General features: G+C 44.9%; 1 protein-coding gene across 2 annotated transcripts in view; it reads left to right on the top strand.

Moving 5' to 3' along the window:
* Positions 1 to 681: 681 nt before the first annotated feature.
* Positions 682 to 16,727, top strand: part of large1 (LARGE xylosyl- and glucuronyltransferase 1) — a 442,193-nt gene continuing 426,147 nt past the window's right edge. For both annotated transcript variants that reach the window (XM_072268022.1, XM_072268024.1), the window contains exon 1: positions 682 to 1,132. The gene's annotated coding sequence lies outside the window, so the exon portion shown is untranslated. The remainder of the gene's footprint in view (positions 1,133 to 16,727) is intronic.

Genomic DNA, 16,727 nt, shown 5'->3' with positions numbered 1-16,727 from the left:
ACACGCCTTCTTATCGCCATCAAAGAGGAGGTACAGGAGCATGAAGCCACATACTCAGTGGTTTCGGGAACAATTTCTTCACCCCCATTATATTTCCGAATGGACAATGAACCCATGATCACTGCTTCAGTCTTTTACGCACTACTTAAATATTTATATATATACTTGTTGTAATTTACTTTTTTTGTAATTTGCCGCAAAACGACACATTTCGGGACATTTGCCAGTGCTATTAAGCCCGATTCTCAATCTTGCCCTCTCACTTTAAACACATGAGCTCTAATTCTTGATACTGCCATACCTTGCGCATTCACTTTATTTATGCCATCGTGATTTGATACCCTTTATATGATCATCCCTCATTTTCCTACGCTCCAAGAAGTCCTCGCCTCCCTTACTTGAGTTTAGATATTCATTTTATATAGCGCAGCAGGCTGTTTTCTCTTTTCTCCCGATACGAAAGTAGCTCACTCGGCCCATCATCGTGAATCAACGATTGCGTCCTTGCTGGGTCTTTGCAAGGTGCCCAGGCTGTGGGCGGTCAGTGTGTGTTCGAGCTCCAGTCCGGGTTTTCTGGCCGCGCTGAACCAGGAGGCTCTCAGCTGGCGCAGCCGCCATTGGTTGCTTGCCGTGTATTGGCTTCAGCTGGCGCGGCCGTCATTGGCTGTTCGTCGTGTATCGGCTTGAGCTGGACGCGAGAGCGATTGGCTGCTTGCTCTGTATCGGTTTTCAGCTGATTGTGAGCTGCGCTCTGCGGCCGGGCCGGCGGCGCTGGCTGGCCCTGCTTCCATACTCTCCGTACAGAGGCTTTCTCAGCACCAGCCCGCACTGCCCAAGCCCTCCCCCTCCCTCGCCAACCATTTACCGGCTCCTGGGAACAAAGCTCGGGCGGCAGGGCCCCGGCCGCTACAACAGAGCAGCGGCGGCTCCGCAGCTCACGGTTCTCCTGGTTTAAAGCCCGTGTCCTCCCCCCCCCCAACAATCCCTCACCCCCTCCTCCCAAAGCAAAGGAAAAGGAGGGGGAAAGAGAGAGAGAAGGAGCGAGCGGCGGTCGATGTGTCTTGTGTGCGTGCTGAAAGACAGATCGCAGCCACAGCTGCCTCCACGCGTCAGGAGCCGAGACTGTTCCGAGGTAAGCTCCCCGCGCTCCCTGGCTTTGACGGACGTGGCCGGCTCCACGGCACTTTTCCCCGGGCGCTCGGAACCGCGCTTTGATTGAAAGCTGTTACTGTTATACTGGGTGGGAAGAAGAGAGGGAGACTGAACAGTGGGATGAAGGAAACAAGGAAAACTGTTGGCTGCTTCTCTTCGGGAGGACGAGACTCAGGACGCTGATGTTTGGGGAGGGGAGTGCGACGATAAATGCAAATAAGGGGAGGTTACCGCCACGGGGAGGAGGGTCGTGGAGGGTTGGACAAGGGAAAATACTCAAAGGCCAACCAGGATTATGGTACAGTAGGTTGTAGTGATTTGAAAAGGCGAAAGATTCAGTTGTAACTTCAGAACGCGATTAGGATAAATATTCCAGTGAGTAACATCTTCGGACTTGCTTGGGATAAACAGGGGCCCAAGTCAGTAGCCTCTCAAAGAATCAGAGCAGGTGGGATGGGCGGATTGGCCCCGTTCTATAATGTTGTGAGCTGTCTAAAAGCTCGCTGCGACCCTCTTTCTTTAAGCCACACTTAAGATATGATGCTCGGCACGAGAGTACGTGTGTGTGTCTGTGGGGGGATGATCTTGCTTTGGCGAGCGTTTTCGGAAGGACATGGTTGACTGGGGGTCAGAAAAGAGTATTCGAACCCCTGACTGCCTCTGCCCCGCCCTTTCCCCAAGTGGGTGGTTACACCTCTGTAGGATGAAAAGGGGATGGCCCAGGGTCATGAGCATGCTGTAATATATGACTGCGAAGAGGTGGGTGGTTGAGTTTACATTGACATTGGTCCATGTTGTCATCCTGAGAGTTTTCACTTGGGTAAGAATTTCTTGGGGTGTAAGCTGAAGGGGATGCAGGCAGTGTGTTGAAGTAGTTGGATGTGTTTGTCGACTCAGGTTTTTACTGTGAGGTTCTCAACTCCTATGTTGCCCACAGGGTCTTACAGATACTGCAAACTAGCTGTGTGCCAGTCTCCTTTGTGCACGCTGTGCTGGGATCTGAGAACCTCTAATTAGAGATTTGGGCTTTTTCTTCGGCTTTCTTGATTAGTTGCGACCGCCACTTCTCTCTGCACTAAATTCGCATCCTCCCGCAGACAAAATAGTGGCTTGGCTCCCAAGTGCTTAAAACGCTTATTTTAAGAAAGGTATAAGAAAAGCTGCTTTGCACATCACAGCCTTAAGCGTTTACCTGCATTATTGGAATTAAGTGTTTTGTTCGCAGTCTGCTATAAATAGAAATGGATTTTTGCCATATCCATCACTTTTGAATCAGAAAAATTATTAATGTACAGTGCTGGCTGTGAAGTTACTTTGAGTTTCCTAAAAACCCTGTTGGCCAAGTCAGGAAGAAAAGAAACCAGGACCAGTCCGGTGATGGGAGCAGATTATTTTAATAATGCGTGCATGCAGTGCACTTGTCTTGGAGTTCAGAGTTACTGCACATCCACTGCGAGCAAAGATGTCTGGCTTCTTTAGAGGAACGAATGCTTTTTGATTTATTGCCGAGGTTTGTTATTGGTACCGGCTTTCTTAAGCACAGCTGCTAGGCTGATTAATTAGCTACTTGGGCTGCGCAATGCCACAGGGCAGCCCCCTCAATTATAGCAGGTTCTCTGGCCAAGTTCTCCCTGCCCTCTGTGAACACTGCCACTCCTGCGTGATGTGATAAAAACATGGAAACTTGAGTCAAAGCTAAAATATTTGGTTGGTGGCGGGGGGGGGGGGGCGTGTAGCAAGATGGTTGGGGCAGGAGAAAGGAAGAATCGCCAGGAATGGTTCGTGAGACTGACATTCAAGGCTTGGGTACCTGCTAAAAGCTGCCTTCAATGGAAAACGGGTGGAACACGCGTAGCCTTTCTAATGCCATGTCGTTGCGTTAAGTTCGAGTAGCCTTTACGCCTGAGCCCTGATGGCTATTGCCAGCTGGGTACACGGTAAATACAGGGCTAAACACACCTTCCAAGCGAAATGCTTCTGGCCAGATGCAATTGAGCAAAAAGTACTGAACTCCCCACCACTCAACTCTGCAATGATACCCAGCAACTGTTTGACATTAATTAGTAAGTTCGCTTCCCACTATCATCAAACTAGCTTTGACTGGTTACGCACTGAGCAAGTTTGATTATTCAATTTCTTTGAGCCATAGGATGCTTCTTTGCCACAATAAGATGTTGGAGTCCGTGAGTTTTTGTTTGAAACTGTGTACGGTGGCGTCTGGGGTAGAGAAAGGAGTTTTATTGGGAATTGTTTATAACTGTAGACTAGCACATTTATAGTAGTACTGATTGAATAAATCTTCCGAGGTGAATTTAATCAGTTTGGATTAACATGCCATCCCAAACGTGCCTTTGTATATACTGTATATTTTTACTTATTTCTCTTTTGGGTTTCTTTTATTTCTCTATCTGCTGGGGATTTCTTGTAGGTATGAAATGAATGCTGGTGCTGTCTCTGAAAGCAATGAGTTGCTGATGCTGGGCATTTGAAATGGACTCGGGAAATTATGGATATGCTTAGGCGGTCAGCCAGCAGCTGTAGGGGAGGAACATTCACCCCATTTTTTGCCACACATTGAGTATCTCCAGCATTTTCTGTTTGCACCAGGTGCGCCCCCAGTTCTCTTCAAGAACTGTTAAAACAAAAATCAGTGTGGTAAACACAGATTCTGCAGATCCTGGAAATCCAGAGCAACACGCACACAAATGCTGGAGGACCTCAGCAGGTCAGGCAGCATCTATGAAAGGAAATGAAGAGTCAACATTCTTGGGCCAAGACCTTTCCTCACGACTGAACTGTTTATTCCTTTCATAGATTTTGTATGGTATTTCAGGTGCACCAAAGTAAACTTGACTTTATTTGCAACTAGAGCTTTATTCTCCCCTGTCCCTTGTCAATAATTGATTATTATTAAGTATTTGTGATGTCCTGTGGTTGGAAAAAACGTACAAGAAATGTCGTGCCTTGGTAAAGTATTCAGCCCTCAACCCTTTGTCCACATAACTGAGTATTACAACCAGGGATTCTGAAAGTGAGACATTAAAATGGGAAAATAGTTGTTGAGGCTGAGTACTTTTTCAAGGCATTGTACCAGTGTGTGCTAATCTTGGTATCCCCAATATTCATTTTCACTATTGCTGCCAGCACCTTCAGATGGGAGGAGAAATTGAAATGCTTCTCTCCCACCCTCTCACCATTACGCCGTTGTGAAGGTCACCTACACTTCCTGCAATCTATTTTCTATCAATTACGTATTACAATTTTTTTCACTGACCTGTGTTGCAGGCTCCCACAGATTCAGTCTTTACATCACATCTTAAATTAGAATCTGTTAAAATAACTCCCATTCAGTCAAGCTCCGGGATCCTGTACCACATTCGGCAGTGAGGAATAACTTTGGAAAGGACGTGGAGGTTTGTTCTGGCTGCTTGTGGTGAAAGCCTACTTCACCCTGTGGTCAGTTCATGGGATGTGCTTGTGAGTTAAAAGAAAAATTAGCCATAAGTCGCGATGAAGGGTCTCGACCTGAAATGTTGACTGTTTACTCTTTTCCGTAGATGCTGCCTGACCTGCTGAGTGCTTCATCTGCTTTGGATTTCCAGCATCTGCAGACTTTCTAATCTTAATTATTTGGTATTTTGTGAGGCTATTGAAAATAGCCTGTCAGTGCAGAGGTTTTTGAAATACACTCGTTGGCTACTTTATTAGGTACGGGAGTGAAACCCAGTGTGGTCTTCTGTTGGAGCCCTTCCACTTGAAAGTCTGATGTGTTGTGTATTCAGAGATGTTCTTCTGTACACCACTGTGGTAATCTGTGGTTACCTGAGTTAGTGTTGCCTTCCTGTCAGTTTGAACCAGTCTGGCCATTCTCAACTGACCTTTATCATTAATAAGATATATTATCCACAGATGTTGCTCACTGGATTTTTTTTTTTTTTTTTTTTTTTTTTTTTTGCATGATTCTCTGTAAACTAGAGATTTGTGCATGAAAATCCCAGGGGATTCGCAGTTTCTGAGATACTCAAATCACCCCATCTGGCACCAGCAATCATTCCATGGTCAAAGATCACTTTGATCACATTTCTTCCCCATTCTGAGGCCCACCACCTCGAGGGAGTCTTGATCATAAGTGGGCTGGAACTCCTGAAGACAGGTGGCAGATCAACTGATGATCCCACTGGTGATAGCACAGGACAGTTAACATCTTAGTCCATGTGTATTTTGTAACTCTGGTCTGAAAAACAACTGTACCTCTTGAGCATGCCTTATGTTTTTATGCATTGAGTTCCTGCCACCTGATTAACTGCTTAGATATGTGCGTTTAACGAGCAGGTGTATTCGTGTACCTAATAAAGTGGCCACTCAATGCAAGTTGTGAGGGTTTCGGTATAATTGGTGTAGCTGGCTCATTGCTTTTCAATAGACAGTGATTTCACCTGATTAGGACAAGAAGGATCCAGGTTCGATACATTGTCTAGCATGGGTTGGTCAACTGCCAATGGCATCATCATTGATTCCTACATGTTGACGCCAGTTCTATTGACTAGGCAGAATGGTGGGGTTTGTTCGTGGTGGTGATCATTGCCAAGCCTCTCATTTGTGGGTGATTAAAACTGGAGGGGGACTATTTATCAATGCACCATGAAGAGCATTCTGGCTGGGTGGATATTGGCTTGGTATGGCAACTCTTCTGCCTGTGACTGGAACAAACTGTAGAGATTTGTGGCTGCTGCTCAGCACATCACAGGAACCAGTCTCCTCTATGGACTCGGTCTTTACTTCTCACTGCCTCAGTAAAGCAGTCAACATAGTCAAGGACCAGAGCCTAAAAGCTGCCAGCCAGTCTTAAAGGTGGTTTCTGCTCTAACTCTGGAATGGTCCTCTTGTACGATGAGTTGGTCTCTTGGCCTCATTCTACCTCATTATGAACTTGCACTTAATCGTCTACCTGCACTGCACTTTTTCGGTAGCTTTTATACTTGGCATTGTTATCATTTTATCTTGTTCTCAGTGCACTGTGTAATGAATTGATCTGTATGAATGGTTTGTAAGGCAAGCTTCTTAACTGTGCGATCTTGGTACATGTGACAATATTAATCCAAAATAATGACATCACGAAGCAGAAGATGTTTGTGTCTGTAGTGAGTGTTGGATGGCTGTTGACTTTCTTCCAAACTTGGCAGTACATATGTAATTTGACTAAGCTTTTTTCTTCCTCCCCAAAGTTTGTGGATGGTATGAAGCAGGGAGACAGCATAAGGAGGATGCGGGAGATCTGTAAGTGAGTTAAGTGAATGTTCGATAATATGGTAGGTGGCATATAATGGGGAAAATGTAAAATTGTCACCTTGGGTAGGATAAACAGAAGTGTTTTTTTTAAATGGTAGGAGGTTGCAAGGTGTTGTTCAGAGGGATTTTGTACATGAATCAGTAAGTTTTATTTAGAGATCTGATATAAAACAGGCCCTTCCAGACCAGTGAGCCATAGTTCAGCAACCCTAACACTAGCCTAGTCACAAGACAATTTACAATCTCCAACTACCCTACTGATTACTTCTACTTTAGACTGTGGGAATAAGCTCACACAGTTCCGTGGGAGTACGTACAAGCTCCTTACAGACAGCGACAGAATCGAACTCCAAACTCCAGAATGCCCCATGCTCCAATGGAGTTGTGCCAACCACTGCCATGGTGCCCTTAATACGCAGGTACAACAAGGGATTCGAAAGGGAGATGGTGTTGTCCTTCATTTGAGTACAGGGGTAAATGTCCGATCTTATTCTCAACACGGAGTTGTGGTGAGACAGCGTGAGGGAAGGGTACACTGTGGTGGAGTGTATGAGGCTAAAATTCTTAAGATGGCACCTCACTTCCCAGGAATGTGAAAATTTCAACTAGACCTGAAGAGGAGGAGGAGTGATCTTACTGAAATGTAAAAAAAAGGGTCTTAATAGAGTAGATGATGATATTTCTCCTGAGCGATCTGCTTCAACCAGTGGTCACAGGCTCATGGCAAGGCTTTGGCCACTCAGGACTGAAACTAGATTTTTTTTATATGGGGTGGGGGTGGGGGGGAGATAAAAGTGCCTGTATTTTACTCTGACTCTCAGGTAGGTGAATCTTCGTGTTCTTTACCCAAGAGGCCTGTGGTAGCTCAGTCTCTGGGTAATTAGTGAGCAGAGTAATGGTTTTGCTTGCTTAGGAATTGCAGGGGTGGTGCAAGGGAAGTGAAGTAAAAGATCGACCATAATATTGAACAGCAGAGCAGGTATGAAAGGTTAAGTTGCCTAGTCTATTCTATTAAATCCTTAAAGGGAGTGGAAAAGTTCTCTAGTGAAGTGGCTACAAAGCTGGATCCTTGCTGTACAGATGTTACTAATTCTGATGCCTGATTAAGACATTTTACAAGGTCCATGTGTATCCTGTTCACCCAGCAACTTCAATACTCCAAGCTCCCTCTGATCCTGCAACTCCCCCAGGTAGCTCTTCTGTTCGTGAGGCAGTAAGGCTCTGGGACATGTGCACTGAGGTCGCTTCAGGCCCAGTTCGTGACCCCTGTTGGGAACAGTACAAGGCCATTAAAATTGATTTAGGTCCAGGCGGAGGAATTGAAATTGATTTATTATTGTCACGTACTGAAGTACAGTGAAAAGCTTTTCTTAAATGTTCATACAGATCAATTCATTATATCTGGGGTCATCTGTTGCGTCCAGTGCTCCCGATGTGGCCTGCTCTACATTGGTGAGACCTGCCGCGAACTAGCGGGCTGCTTTGTTGAGCACCTCCACTCCAGCCGCTGGAAGCAGAATTTCCCGGTGTCCCAACATTGTAGCTCCAGTTCTCATTCCTGTTCCAACATGTCAGTCCATGGCAGATTTCTATGCCAAGATGAGGCCACCCTCAGGGTGGAGGAGCAACAACTGATATTCCGTCTGAGTAGCCTCCAACCTGATGGTAGGAATATTGATTTCTCCTTTCCCCCTCCCCCCACTTCTATTCCCCATGCTGGCCTCCTGCCTATCACCTCTCTCCCTGGTGCTGCTCCTTCCTTTCTCCTATGGTCCACTCTACTGTCTATCAGTCTTCTCCTTCTCCAACCCTTTACCTGTCCTACTTTCCCATTCACCTGGCTTCACTTAGCACCTACCTATCCACTTCCTCTCCCACCCCCCACTTTCTTATTCTGGCAGATTCCCCCTTCCATTCCAGTCTAGAAGAAAGGTCTCGGTCTGAAACATTGGCTGTTTATTCCTCTCCGTAGATGCTGCCTGACCTGCTGAGTTTCTCCAACATTTTGTTTGTGTTGCTTTGGATTTGCAGTATCTGCAGAGTTTATCAGTTTGTTTTATGGTGCATTGAGCTAGTTCAAAGTAAAACAATTACAGAATGCAGAATAAACTATAACAGCTACATAGTGCTCTGCAGATAGTCGGGTTCATAATCATGACCAAGGCAGATTGAGGTCAAGAGTCCGTTGTACTAGGGAGTCGTTCAATAGTCTTGTAGCAGCAGGAGAGAAGCTACCCTTAACCCTGCTGCTATGGGCTTTCAGGCTTTCGTATCTTCTCCCTGATGGAAGCATAGAGAAGAGAGAACGCCTGGCAAGCCAGTTATCAAACAGATTACTATCTAGTAAGTTTGGCCGATTTCAGAGCCGGGCCAGATTGGACAGGTCAGGGTGTCAGGGCTGGAGGTGGGGGACGTGCCGGTGTTTAGCTCGCTGTTCCGTGAACTTTACCCGTCCCCGTGCTAAAGTGAGGCAGTGGCCTGCAGATAATGGGCTCCTGTGTCGGCTGCAGTCACGACTGGCTTTTTTGTGGCTGTGGACGCATTTTCAGGAATTTCAGTTCTGACTGTTATTTGCTTACTTTTATTGCTTGTCTGATTTTTTTTCCTGCACATTGGATGTTCGGTCTTTTTAATGGGTTCTATTGGGTTTCTTGGTTTTGTCTGCCTCTAAGGTGATGAATCTCAAGGTTTTGTATAGTATACTTTGATAATGTACATTGAAATTGAACTTTAAATGTTCAAAGTAACTTTAATATCAAAGTTCACGTTTGTCAGCATGTACTATCCTGAGATTAATTTTCTTGCTGGCGTTCACACTGGAACAAAGAAATACAAAAGAGTCAGTGAAAAAAATTACATACAAAGTTGAACAAACAATGTAGAAAAGTAGACAAACTGTAATTACAAATGAATGCAAATAATAAATAAGTAATACTGAGAACATGAGTTTAGAGTCACTGAAAGTGAGTCTATAGGTTGTGGAGTCAGTTCAGTGTTGGGGTAAGTGAAATTATACATGCTGATTCAGGAACCTTTATGTTAAAAATGAGTCTTTTTAGAAGGGTTGCTCATGCTGAAAGGTTTGATTCATAGATTTTTGTTGGACTTGTAGAACCAGACCCCTTTGGCTCACTAGAACTGTGGTGATATGAACCATCCACTTGCACTGATTCTGTTGCACGCTCCCCACGTTCCCACCAGCTCCCAGTTTCTGCCACTTGCACACTTGCCCAACGGGGCAGCTTACCATCAACCTGTCGAGCTGCGTGTCTTTGCAATGTGGGAGGAAACCACGGGACCCAGAGGAGGACTGTGTGGTTACAGGGGGCACGTGCAAACCACACAGACAGTACGCGAGGTCAGGAACCCAGACGCCCGGGGCTGTGCGGTAGTAGTGATGGTAACTGCACCATCGTGATATGGAGCAGAGGTTGGGTTGAGGTAGAGAGCAGCCTGTAATGTCACGTGCAAGTCTCCTAACTTGTGGATACACGCCTGTGCATAACATAAGCCTGAGAAGTACGTTTGGAATGAGGGAGTAGTTGTCCTGCTTGCAACTTTTCAAACTCATATCTGTAAGTGACTTTAATCTCTTTAGCCTTTTGTAAAGGAGGGAGGGGAGATGGACTATACTGGTGAGATGTCAGAGTGAGAGAGTAATAGTTTTACTGGGATCAAACATGTTCCCGATGTTGGGGGAGTCCAGAACCAGAGGCCACAGTTTAAGAATAAGGGGTAGACAATTTAGAACGGAGTTGAGGAAAAACTTTTTCACACAGAGGGTTATGGTTCTGTGGAATGCTCTGCCTCAGAAGGCAGTGGAGGCCAATTCTCTGGATTCTTTCAAAAAAAAGTTAGACGGAGCTCTTAAAGATAGCGAAGTGAAGGGATATGGGGAGAAGGCAGGAACAGGGTACTGATTCTGGGTGATCAGCCATGATCACAGTGAATGGTGGTGCTGGCTCGAAGGGCTGAATGGCCTACTGCACCTATTGTCTATTAAACCTGCTTCTGTATAGCTGTCAAGATGTTGTGGCATTGGGCGCAATTGTCAATAAACGTCTAATACATAGCAGGATCCTTACGAGTACCAGTGTACAGAGGGATCTTGGGGTCCAAGTCCATTGTCACTTTCAGGAAACAATGCAAGTAGTTAGGTTGATAAAGAAGGCATATGGCATGCGTGCTTTCATCGATTTGACATTAAGTACAATAGACAGGAGGTAATGTCACAGCTATATAAAGCTTTGTTTAGGCCACATTTAGTACTGTTCAGTTCTGGTCACGCCATTACATGAAAGAATTTGGAGAGACTAAAGAGGTTCACCGGAATGCTGCCTGGGTCCGAGAGTGTGTGCTACGAGGAGAGAAATGGTTAAACTTGGATAGTTTACCCAGAGGCTGAGGGAAGTTCACAAAGCTGAGAAGCACAGGCAAGGTAGACAATCAGCCTCTTCAATCCAGGGTAGAAATGTCATAGCTGTAAGGTGAGGGGGATGCATGTTTAAAGGAGATGACGCAAGTTTCTTTAAGTGGGTGCCTGGAAAAGGCTGCCGTGGATGGTGGTGGAGGGTGACCCGATAGTGGCGTTTGGGCAGGCTCATGAAGATAAAGGGAATGGGGGGGAATTGGATCATGTGCAGGCAGGTGAAGTTAGTTCAATCTGTCCTCACAGACACTGAGGTATGAAGGGCCGGCTGCTGTACTGTCCTGTGGAGAGTTTTGTTCCAGAATTTGTGCAAGGTGGATGGAATGTGGTCAGTGTACTGTTTTCATATCCAATATATTTTTAAAAAAAGAGCAGCCCATTGTTGTTCAAAGCCATTGCAAGCCTGGTCCATACCTGTGCTCAGTCCTGAGGGACTGTTTAGATTTCACCTCGACCTGTGGGTTCGGAAGCCAGTGAATAAATTACAGATTCCTCCGCACATGAAGCAGGAGCTTGCTGGGTGGCAGCAGGTGAGAAGTTCAAGGTACAGTTCATTCTGCTGTAAGATCCGTTTGGGTGCTTTGTGAAGGGTGTTGGTCAGGGTTACTCGTTGCCTTCTGAAAGACGCCGTGACATTTTCAGCTTCGGGTTGAATCGTCCGAGCGTCTAATCCAAAGTTCAAGACTCTGATGGAAGGATGACAACTGTGAGCCACCGAGAGTCACAAGGGCAAAGAGGTGGTTTGAAGCTGTTAAGAGTGGGAGAGACAACTGGCAGGCAGCCAAGCAAAGAAAAATTACTCGTGTGCCGATTGGCAGAAGTTGTCTTAATTATGTGGAGGTTCAAAAGGGCAGAAGTGGAGAGACTGCAGTCATTGTGAGTGATTCCGGGGCAATGAGGCCTTAATATTAAGATAGACACAAGTGGATCAAATAAGGAATTTGTTTGCAGACAGCTGCTGCCACTTGGAGGAGGTTGCCAACAGTGATCCTGTCGAGGCAAATCTTAATGAGGATGTGAGGGAAGTGACTTGCAGTGTGGGAAGTCATTTCAGTGGCATGAGCTATTTGACTGTCTCCATTTTCAATGGGTTGTAGGCCAAAGGGCTAAAAACCCACAGAACATCAGTGCATTGCTGCATTCCCTCAAAGTCTCAAGGAAAATCAGGACAGACTTTGTCATTTCACATTTAATTCTGGGCATGTTTCTATGTAGGGAGGGGAAGCACGAGCAGTAACCGAGGAGCTTCACCCTTTGCAGAACAAGCTGACATTGGGGTGTGGACTGGTCAACCTACACACCTAGTTAATGCATATATGCATGCAGACATGGTCAAGTGGTTCAGCTGTTTAGAACAAACATTAGAATGGGGAAGGAATGTGATCAAAGTGACTGACCGTGGGATGATTGTTGGTGCCAGATGGGGTGGTTTGCAAAGCGGCTGATCTCCTGGGATTTTCACACCACAAGATTCTCTAGAGTTTGGAGAATGGTGTGAAAAACACACACAAAAAAAATCCAGTAAGCAATAGTTCTGTGGGTAAATTGCCTGGTTAGTGAGAGAGGTCAGAGGAGTAGGGTCAGACTGGTTCAAGCTGACAGTAACTCATAACCACATGTTACAACATTGGCCCGCAGAAGGGTATCTCTGAACGCACAGCACATCGAACCTTGAGGTGGATGGGTGATGGCTTATGGAGGTATCTAATAAAGTGGCTACTGAGTGTACGTTAAAGCTGCCTTGTCTCAATACCTCTGTTGGAGGGGCAAGGTGAGCAGAGAGAGATGCTGTGGGTTGTAGCTGGAGATGGAAGCATCGTCTTCTCACTCTAGGCTCATCCAGCTTCCAGCAGGTGTCACTCTGCAGTAACCAGGCAGTCAGCTTGAGAGCCTGTATAATCTAGTCCAATGATGCTCTATCTAAAGCTGCTAGTTCTCTGCTAGTCCCTGGTACTAAGGGTAAAAAAAAATCATGGGAGGTATGATTAAACAATTTGTTTTGTATTTCTTTTTCTTCCAGTGCATTTGTTGACTTAAAAATGAAGGAGGATTTGCAATGATCAGTTTAAACTCCCAAGATGTATCCATTCGAGAAGTAAATTGTTCTCCCTTCCTAATTAGTTTGCAGCATTTGTGATCTGTGATTGACATGTCTGGTTATCAAGGACAGAGCTAGAGAGATTCCAGGTTGAAAATGTCAAGAATGAGTCCAACCAGACTTGGCAACCGACTGACAAATAAATATTCTGGGTTGGTCCAGCACTGATCAGTAAAGAACCTTGTCTATTGGGCCTTGCTTACGAATGTTCTGCGTATTTGAAGAGCTAAAAGAAAGAGGAAAGCAGTACATGTAGAAATTAATAACAGCAAGCCAGAAACATCCACTCCTGTTGGTTTTGTGTGTTGGCCTATTTAATTCTTTGACTAGTTCCAAGGGATTTCTGGATGAAATTCTCTTAACTTGAAACAGTTGATTTTGCACACTATAATTGCATTTGAGAATGGAAGTCTTTAACAAATCAGATATGTCTTAATAACAATTTTAAAATGTTAATTCTGCAACTAGGACCAGACATGATTTTAATAAAAATGAAGAGATAAAGTAAAAATAGAACAATTAATTGTCCAATTTCTGGCAATTTCTTCAGGGCAAATGCAATCATTAGAAGCACTAACCAAATTGATGCTGAAACAAAAAGATACTGTGGGTCAGGCAGTGCAGATGAACTTTTAAGTCGGTGGCTACCGAAACTGGAACAGTGAGAGATTAAGCATGTTAATCTGCGATAAGTTTATTAGCAATTACTAATAGTAAACTGCTCCAGTATTAATCAAAATCTGACATTTATTAATAACTACAGCTAAGAGGAGCATTGTGAACATTGTACATCTTTGGCCCTCTCTTGTGCTGAATGTGCCTGCAGCCACATTGTCATGTTCATTGGGAGGTGTTCTGTAAAGGTTATTTCTTTGCTGGGATAGGATGCAGAGACAGGGAGAATTGAAGCATCTGAGAGAATTTTGCAAGCTTTAAAAATTTTGCATTAGGAAACCAGGTGATAGGTGAACAGTTAAGTGAGAATTGTGCTGTAATGTTGTATATAGAGGATGGCACATAGCTTACTGAATAAATAAGAATACTCACTTTGCCCTGTTTTCTGTCCTTGCTTGTATGAAGGTGGTTTACCTATTTATGCAAGTACTTCTCTGACAATAGATGTGTAACAGCCTAATATAACATTGTATGGAAATACAAGATAACGCTGATGCAGACGTTTTATACATTTAACAAGGTGCTTTATTAATGCAACAGAGTTAGTCAGTTTTTCAATGTTCGTCATCAGCTGGGTCATACTGTCCGTGAACTCCGTCGGTTGCCTCCATACGCTCCAGTATTTGTTTTTTTTTAAGTTTTAACTCCTGCGCGAGAGCCAAGAGCAATTCCTTTACGGTTTTTCAACTCTGTAACTGGACAAACGCGCATTGTTTCCTCGTATATCGTTTCCTCTTCGCTTGTTTTCTGTGTGTCCTGCGCATGCCCAGTAGGAGGAGATTCGCCCAAATATCCACCTAATGTGGACGGAGATATTTTGAAAAACGCTTAATGTGGACGCCTGTCGTTTTTACTCGAAACTGGCGTTTTCAAAATTATCCGGCGTAGTGTGGACGTAGTCAAAGTGTAGGGTATCCCTTACTTGTTCTTTGACATACCCACAGCTGGACATATCAAACAGTCCCATGCAAATTTCTTTTTGTGCAAATAATGTTCCTTTTTCAAATAACATTAAAATGGAAGAGTTCTGAAAAAGGAAGCAAGATGTGCACAATCTGCAAAATCTCCTATTTGCTCACAAACTTTTCCATGCCAGAATGGGTTAGTTGTAGTTCTTTAGTGACCAAGGCAAACCTGAATGCTTTTTGAACTAGTGTATCAGTGCTGGTGGAGAAGGAGGCTTTGCCAAAATTGCTGTTACAGCAAGGCTGAATCTAACTTGAGTGTAAGATATGACACTGTGGACAAAAAGAATCCTTAAAACTCCTTTCCTCAGTCACTTTATGAGATCTTGCTGTGTTCAAATTAGTTGCTGTATTTGGCTGCGCATTATTAAGTGGCTCGTGAAATGCTTTTCAGACTTTTGAGAATTTATATACTGTGTGAATGCAAACTTTGTATTTCACAGAAACACTGGTTTACTTATTATTTTTCCCTTTAAGATAATACCTTCTCTATCTACTAAAGTGGATACTGAGTATATGTGTGAGGTCCTCTGCTGCTTTAACCCACCTACCTCCAGGTTCAATATGTTGTGCGTTCACAAATGCTCTTCTGCACACCACTGTTGTAATGCATGGTTATTTGAGTTGCTGTCGCCTTCCTGTCAGCTTGAACCAGTCAGGCTGTTCTCTACTGACCTCTCTCACTAACAAGGTGCTTCACTCTCAGAATGCCCCTGGGATATTTGTTTCTTGCACCATTCTCTTTAAACTAGAGACGGAGTGTGAAAATCCCAGGAGACCAGCAGTTACTGAGATATTGAAACCACCCTGTCTGGTACCAGCAAATATTTTACAGGTCAGTTGAATCACATTTCTTCCCCATTCTGACATGTTGTCTGAACAACAGCTGGCTGTTTTGAGCATGTCCACGTGCTTTTTGTGCATTGGGTTGCTGCCGTATGATTGGTTGATTAAATATTTGCATTAACAAGCAGGTGTACCTAATAAAGTGGTCACTGAGTGCATGTTGTAAATATTGATGTGAAACCTATCTAAAGCCTACTCAGTCACCGCGACATTAGAGAAGGCCATGGAGACCTGACGTAGGTTGGGAGATCACTTCGAGCACCTATGCTCCATCTGCCAGAAGTGGGATCTCCCAATGGCCTCCCACTTTAATTCCAATTCCAATATGTCTTAATTTTCCAGAGCTTCCACCATCTCCAATGGATCCTATCGTCAAGCACATTTTTCTCACTACCACTGCTTTCTGCTTTCCACAGAGATCACTCCCTATGTGACTGTCTTGTCCGTTCGTCCCTCCCTCCTGGCACTTGTTCTTGCAAGCAGAACCAGTGTTACACCTGCCCCTACACCACCTCCCTCACTACCATTCAGGGATCCAAACAGTCCTTCCAGTTGAGGTAACATTTCCCCTGTGAGTCTGTTGGGTTCATGTACTGTGTCCGAAATTCCCGGTGTGACCTCCTATATATCGCTGAGACCTGATGTAGATTGGGAGACCGCTTCGCCGAGCACCTTTGCTCCGTCTGCCAGAAAAAGCGGGATCTCCCAGTGGCCGCCCATTTTAATTTCACTTCCCATTCCAATATGTCAATCCATGACCTTTACTGTCGTGATGAGGCCACACTCGGGCTGAAGGAACAGCACTTGTATTCCGTCTGGCTGGCTTCAACCTGATGGCATGAACATCGATTTCTCAGGCTCCCGATAATGGATGTCTCCCCCCACCCCCCCACCTCAACTTCACCATTTCCCTCTCTCATTTTATCTCCTTGCCTGCTCATTCCCTCCCTCTGTTGTGCCTCCCCACTTTTCTTTCTCCCATGGCTTTCTGTCCTCTCCTATCAGACTCCCCCTTCTCTAGCCTTGTTTCTCTTTCACTAATCAATTTCCCAGCTCCTTATTTCACCTTCCCCCTCCCAGTTTCACCTATCACCTTGTGTTTCTCTCTTTCTCTCTCTTCCCCCCCCCCCCCCAATGTCCTCATCTTTTGTTCTCCAGTCCTGCCAAAGGGTCTCAGCCCAATGAGTTGACTGCAGACTTTTGCATTGGTGCTGCCCGGCCTGCTGACTTCCTCCACTCAAAAGTGTTCCTATGCATCCTCAGGCTGCTGATA

This window comes from Mobula birostris, chromosome 9 (genome assembly GCF_030028105.1).
Source record: "Mobula birostris isolate sMobBir1 chromosome 9, sMobBir1.hap1, whole genome shotgun sequence".
NCBI lineage: Eukaryota > Metazoa > Chordata > Chondrichthyes > Myliobatiformes > Myliobatidae > Mobula > Mobula birostris.
This window is presented reverse-complemented; position numbering and strand designations above follow the sequence as displayed.